The following is an 8,167-nucleotide window of genomic DNA, read 5'->3' as shown; positions in this document are numbered from 1 at the left end:
AGTCTTAAATTTGTGTTACTAAAATATTTTGTTTACTGATAAAAGTGATAACGTATTTGTGATGTGCGATGTGGATGATTTCAATGTTGACTTAGCAGCCCTCGTGGAAATATGATTACAATTCTATAAAATATATAACTAAAAACAACCACATTTTAACGCATTTAATTTAATTATTTCAAACTAATTATTTTAGCCCTGGCCATCAACTTGAAATTAATAATAGGATTCAATTTTTAGTTTTAGATATTTAGGTATTTTTGCCTATTTTCTTGACTCTTCATTCATATTATCTTATTTCTATTTGTAAATTAATTATTAATATTTTATCATACAATAAGTATCACATTTTTATAAAAGAAACTTATTTTATTTAAATACCCTAAACCCGGAATTGTATTGATCTCTTTAGAGATGCATCAAAATTTTATGAAAATACTCCTAGATTAATCAAATTCATAATAATTTGTAAAATCTTGTGAAACACTTCTATAAATATGTTAAAGTAGGTTTCACCGTAACAAACATATATATGTCAATAGAATTTATGGTAATATAAATTATTTCTTTCTAATATATATATTTTAATATTTTTAAAAATATGTTTAACAAAGTTCATTTTTTAAAACTGAATTACATAATAATATCTAAAATAACTAGTTTTTTTTTTTGTTTTTTATTTTATTTTTTACCAGTACTGTTTTAAATAATATAAAAAGTGTCTCAATAAATTCTTTCCTTCCACGTCACTATACTGTAACCCTAAAGATCACTTCATTGTATCCGTAAAAGTCTTTAAATCAACCCAACATAGATCTGGCAAAGAGAAATTCATTGGTTGAAAAAACTTTGTATGACAGAACGTTTATTTTATCTTTTGAATGTAAATTTTACCGTTTGAAGTATGAATGCATGCAGATTCTACCTGACACTGCAAATTGACACGCCAATGCTATTGTGTAATTATTTTGGTTATCTTCCCTAAGTGATGAAGACATGCAGAGTGGTCTATGGCAGCTATGACTATGTATTACACGTCTAAAACATCACATTGACGATGCAGTTGGCAAAGTAAAAAGTAAACTTTTTCTTTTCTCAGTTTATGCTTTTTATGTTAAATTTGATTTTTTATTTGTTTTTCTTCATGCACTTTATAATTACTAATTATATAACTGTTTTCTTTCTAACTTTTAATTTATATATTTTTTAAAGGTATCACAACTTTTTTTTTGGAGAAGTTCACTAATAGTCAGTTTAGTGTTATTCTTTTTAATATTTGGATTGTGTTCAATTTGTAGTTAATAGCAAAAAGTTGATTTTAGGTGAATTTAGAGCAAATTATAAATTATAATTCAGATTTTATGTGTGTAGAAAACTTAATTAGCATTTATGAGGACATCAGTTGAGAAAATAAAAGGTATTTATTATGGGTATCAAAATATAAAATTTGTTTAATGTTTCTCAACAAACTTTAAACATTTGATTTAATGTATATAGAGTTTCATGGCAGTGTGGTAGGATATTTATTAGTCAGATTCATTATTAGCCAAAATATTTCTTGAAGTTATTTTTGATAACAAAGAGTTTAAATATTTAATAAATTAGTTATTTTTCCAATCAATTTTATTTTAAATTTGACCCCTTTTTTGTTTTTTAATGACAAACCTCTAATTAAAATTAAAAATAAACACAGTTTACTCATTAAAAATGATTGACATAAACAGTAAAGACTATCCTTAAAATATTCAAATTAAGAAAAATAAAAAATTACAAATTATAAATTTAAATATTTGTTTAAGAGTAATGTTGTGTTGTTTTGTTAAGGTGATATAATTGCATGTAGATTCCCAAACAGAATAACTTAGACTAAAATAAAAATATAAGTACATGTAAGGAACAATTTCACTGACCATTCTTAATATTCGACATAAGAAGTTGAAAATTATCTCCGCCGCAAACATAGTCTGTCAAAAGTTACTTCAATAATTGTATGCAAATAACTGCAGGTTGGAAACTTCAATCATACTAAATCTTATTTAAAAATAGTAATATCTGCAATACTCTTTCATTTACAAATAAAAATTAATTTTAGTTGAATTGAATGAGATATCACATACTAGAGGCTGACTTCAAACTGTATAATGTTTATCTATTAATGGTAAAGAATAGTCAAGCGACAAAGAAAACTAATATCTCATAGAATAGAATGAAATTTAATATTTGTATCGTTTAAAAAATGACAGTAATATGTATAACAAATACTCATGATAATTTTATGTGTATTTTTTTAAAAAATAATTGTTTTTATTATTTGTCATTAGAACATGTTTTATGTGACACGAGTTATTCATGCACTGGAAGGTCGATCATGCAATGTTTAATTTTATTATCATTATGGCGTGTTTGTTTATAGTTTTTGTTTGACTTGTAGATATTTTATATATTGAGATTTGTGCAATTAAAATATATTTTTTATTAATAAAAGCGACAAGGATATATGATGTTACCGATAACATCCACTTGCATAGTTAAAATATTTTAATAAATATGTCAAAAGAGGGTCTAGGATAGAGTTTTTCTTATCAGTTACCTCTTTTTAATATATTTTTCTTAAATGTGTTTAATATAGTAAATATTTTAAAATTGAATTATAAAAAAAATAACATTTTCTTGAATTTTGATTTATATTATACAATTAGAGAAAGTATATTAACCTTGTTGCTTTCTTTATTTCTTGTTTGAATTTTTTCATATTATCTTTTATTTAGTTAAATTTACTACTATCATTAATTTTTTTATTTATGTCTAATATTTCCCATAAGTAGATTTTTCCTTTATTGTAATATTTAAAAATTATAAAAACTAAATATCTAAACTATAAATTAAGTACAAAAGTTGTTAACAATTCTCACAAGATGATATTTATAAATTTAAATATATTTTATATTAGTTAAAAGGGGTTATTTTATTCATTACAATAATAAAATCTAAATATATAAATCAAACTTGAAATTGCATTAATTAGAAAATTCAATCTAACTTAAGATTGAAATTAATTTTTCAGAAAAGAAAAAACAACTTTTATCTGGATACTATTATTTTAAAATCAATATATAAATACATAAAATATCCAAATGAAAATTTATAGGGCTGAACTTTTCCATTTCTTTCAAAATCTCTGCACTGTTATCATTATAAATATAGTTTTCATTACCTGCAATCCAAAACCACACATATTAGTTGAAGAAACTTTTAAATGATAGAACACGTTCCTTATCTCAGTATGTAATTTTACCGTTTGAAATTTGAAGTGGATGCATGCTGCTACCTGTCACTGAAAATCGGCTCATGCCAATGTTAACGTTATAATTGTTTTGTTTATCTTCCCAACGATGAAGACAATATCGTAAAGACAGTGCAGCAAATAGCAGCCATGGCGTGTCCCAAGAGAAATGCAGCTTTCGATCGATCCAAAAAGGAGTTGCCACCTCAAGCAACCGACGACCACCGTTTGCTTAGCCAATCCATATCATTTACGAATGTGAAACTTGCATGCTGAACTTGACAGCTGATATCCAAAATAACTAGTTTTTTTGTTTTTCTTTTATTGTTTACAGTATCCAGTACTGTTTTAAAAAATAATATAAAAAAGTGTCTCAATAAATTCTTTCCTTCCACATCACTATACTGTAACCCTAAATATCACTTCATTGTACCGCTAAAAGTTTTTAAATCAACCCAACATAGATCTTGCTGGCAAAGAGAAATGCATTGATTGAAAAAACTTTGTATGACAGAACGTTTATTTTATCTTTTGAATGTAAATTTTATCGATAAATTCTTTCCTTCCACATCACTATACTGTAATCCTAAAGATCACTTCATTGTACCGGTAAAAGTCTTTAAATCAACCCAACATAGATCTTGCTGGCAAAGAGAAATCCATTGGTCGAAAAAATTTTGTATGACAGAACGTTTATTTTTAGCGTTTGATGTATGAATGCATGCAGATTCTATCTGACTATGGCGTGTCGCGAGAGCAATACAGCTTCCAATCAACCCAGAAAAAACTTGCCACTTAAAAATCAACCGACTACCGCTTGCTTCTCCAATCCATATCCTTTAGTTTGGTAAAACACTGTAAAACTTTAGGTTTTCATTAATATATATTTTAATTTAATCTCATTCATGCACTAGTGTTTAATTATAATCTGACAAGTGATATGTATGTATTATACAACGGTAGTGATTCATTGCTGTATCTAAAACATCACATTGACGATGCAGTTGGCAAAGTAAAAAGTAAACTTTTTCTTTTATCAGTTTATGCTTTTTTATGTTAAATTTGATTTTTTATTTGTTTTTCTTCATGCACTTTATAATTACTAATTATATAACTGTTTTCTTTCTAACTTTTAATTTATATATTTCTTAAAGGTATCACAAATTTTTTTTTTCAGGAGTGACTCATAGTCAGTTTAGTGGTTATTCTTTTTAATATTTGAATTGTGTTCCATTTGTAGTTAATAGCAAAAAGTTGATTTGAGGTGAATTTAGAGCAAATTATAAATTATAATTCAGATTTTATGTGTGTAGAAATCTTAATTAGCATTTATGAGGACATAAGTTGAGAAAATAAAAAGTATTTATTATGGATATCAAAATATAAAATTTGTTTAATGTATCTCAACAAACATTTGAATTAATGTATATAGAGTTTCATGGCAGTGTGATAGGATATTTATTACTCAGATTTATTATTAGCATAAATATTTCTTGAAGTTACTTTTGATAACAAAGAGTTTGAATATTTAATAAATTAGTTATTTTTCCAATCAATTTTATTTTAAGGATAGTTTCTAAAGTTAAATTTGACCTTTTTTTTTTTGTTTTTTTAATGACAAGCTTCTAATTAAAATTAAAAATAAACACAGTTTACTTGTTAAAAATGATTGACATAAACAGTAAAGACTATCATTAAAATATTTAAATTAAGAAAAATAAAAAATTACAAATTATAAATTTAAAGATTTGTTTAAGAGAAATGTTGTGTTGTTTTGTTAAGTGATATAATGGCATGTATTCCGAATAAAAATATAACTACATAGAAGGAACAACTTCACTTACCATTCTTAATATTCGAGTTGAAAATTGATCTCCGCCGCAAACATAGTCCGTGAAAAGTTATTTCAATATTATATGCAAATAACTGCTTGTGTAAAACTTCAATCATAGTAAATCTTATTTAAAAATAGTAATATCTGCAATAATCTTTCATTTACAAATAAAAATTAATTTTAGTTGAATTTGATTGAGATATCTAGAGACCGACTTCAAACTGTATAATGTTTATCTATTAATGGTAAAGAATAGTCAAGTGACAAAGAAAATTAATATCTCATAAAATAGAATGACATTTTATATTTGTATCATTTAAAAAATGACAGTAATATGTATAACAAATACTCATGATAATTTTATATGTATTTTTTTAAAAAATAATTGTTTTTATTATTTGTCATTCGGACATGCTTTATGTGACACGAGTTATTCATGTACTTGAAGATTGATCATGCAATGTTTAATTTTATTATCATTATGGTCTGTCTTATTTATAGTTTTTGTTTTACTTGTAGATATTTTATATAGTGAGATTTGTGCTATTAAAATATATTTTTTATTAATAAAAGCGACAACGGATATTTGATGTTACCGATAACATCCACTTGCATAGCTAAAATATTTTAATAAATATGCCAAAAAAGTATCTAGGGTAGAGTTTTTCTTATCAGTTACCTCTTTTTAATATATTTTTCTTAGATGTGTTTAATATTGTAAATATTTTAAAATTGAATTATAAAAAAAAATAACATTTTCTTAAATTTTGATTTATATCACACAATTAGAGAAAGTATATTAACCTTGTTGCTTTCTCTATTTCTTGTTTGAATTTTTTTCATATTATCTTTTATTTAGTTAAATTTACTACTACTATCATTAATTTTTTTATTTATGTCTAATATTTCCCATAAGTAGATTTTTCCCTCAATATTTAAAAATTATAAAAACTAAATATCTAAACTATAAATTAAGTACAAAGTTGATAACAATTCTCACAAGATATTTATAAATTTAAATATATTTTATATTAGTTAATAGATGTTATTTTATTCATTACAATAATAAAATCTAAATATATAAATCAAACTTGAAATTGCATTAATTAGAAAATTCAATCTAACTTAAGATTGAAATTAATTTTTCAGAAAAGAAAAAACAACTTTTATCTGGATACTATTATTTTAAAATCAATATATAAATACATAAAATATCCAAATGAAAATTTATAGGACTGAACTTTTCCGTTTCTTTCAAAATCTCTGCACTGTTATCATTATAAATATAGTTTTTAGTACCTGCAATCCAAAACCACACTTGAAGAAACTTTTAATTGACAGAACACGTTTCTTATTATCTAAGTATGTAATTGTACCGTTTGAAATTTGAAGTGGATGCATGCTGCTACCTGTCACTGAAAATCGACTCATGCCAATGTTAACGTTATAATTGTTTTGTTTATCTTCCCAAAACGATGAAGACAATATCGTGAAGACAGAGAAGTAAATAGCAGCCATGGCGTGTCACAAGAGAAATACAGCTTTCGCATCGATCCAAAAAGGAGTTGCCACCTCAAGCAACCGACGACCACCGTTTGCTTCGCCAATCCATATCACTTACCGACTGTGAAACTTGCATGCTGATACAACTTGACAGCTGATATCCAAAATAACTAGTTTTTTTGTTTTTTTTTTTATTTTTTACAGTACTGTTTTAAAAAAAAATATAAAAAAGTGTCTCAATAAATTCTTTCCTTCCACATCACTATACTGTAATCCTAAAGATCACTTCATTGTACCGTAAAAGTCTTGAAATCAATCCAACATAGATCTTGCTGGCAAAGAGAAATCCATTGGTTAGAACGTTTATTTTATCTTTTGAATGTAAATTTTATGGATAAATTCTTTCCTTCCATATCACTATAGTGTAACCTAAAGATCACTTCATTGTACCGGTAAAAGTCTTTAAATCAACCCAACATAGATCTTGCTGGCAAAGAGAAATCCATTGGTTGAAAAAACTTTGTATGACAGAAAGTTTATTTTTAGCGTTTGAAGTATGAATGCATGCAGATTCTACCTCACACTGCAAATTGACACGCCAATGCTATTGCCACGTAAAAATCAACCGACCACCACCGCTTGCTTCTCCAATCCATATCCTTTAGTTTGGTAAAACACTGTTAAACTTTAGGTTTTCATTAATATATATTTTAATTTAATCTCATTCATGCACTAGTGTTTAATTACAATCTGACAAGTGATATGTATGTATTATACAACGGTCAATTGTGATTCATTGCTGTATGTATTACACGTCTAAACATCACATTGGCGATGCAGTTGGCAAAGTAAAAAGTAAACTTTTTGTTTTCTCAGTTTATGCTTTTTATGTTAAATTTGATTTTTTATTTGTTTTTCTTCCTGCACTTTATAATTACTAATTATATAACTGTTTTCTTTCTAACTTTTAATTTATATATTTCTTAAAGGTATCACAACTTTTTTTTTTGCAGGAGTTGACTAATAGTTAGTTTAGTGTTATTCTTTTTAATATTTGAATTGTGTTCAATTTGTACTTAATAGCAAAAGGTTGATTTTAGGTGAATTTAGAGCAAATTATAAATTATAATTCAGATTTTATGTGTGTAAAAAACTTAATTAGCATTTATGAGGACATCAGTTGAGAAAATAAAAAGTATAGTTTTCATTACCTGCAATCCAAAACCACACATATTGGTTGAAGAAACTTTTAAATGACAGAACAGTTCTCTTATCTCAGTATGTAATTTTACGGTTTGAAATTTGAAATTCAATCTAACTTAAGATTGAAATTAATTTTTCAGAAAAGAAAAAACAACTTTTATTTGGATACTATTATTTTAAAATCAATATATAAATACATAAAATATCCAAATGAAAATTTATAGGGCTGAACTTTTCCATTTCTTTCAAAATCTCTGCACTGTTATCATTATAAATATAGTTTTCACTACCTGCAATTCAAAACCACACATATTGGTTGAAGAAACCCTTAAATGACAGAACAC

Source organism: Vigna umbellata, chromosome 5 (assembly GCF_029865625.1).
Source record: "Vigna umbellata cultivar VRB3 chromosome 5, Vumbellata_1.0, whole genome shotgun sequence".
Lineage (NCBI taxonomy): Eukaryota > Viridiplantae > Streptophyta > Magnoliopsida > Fabales > Fabaceae > Vigna > Vigna umbellata.
Note: the sequence above shows the minus strand (reverse complement) of the source record.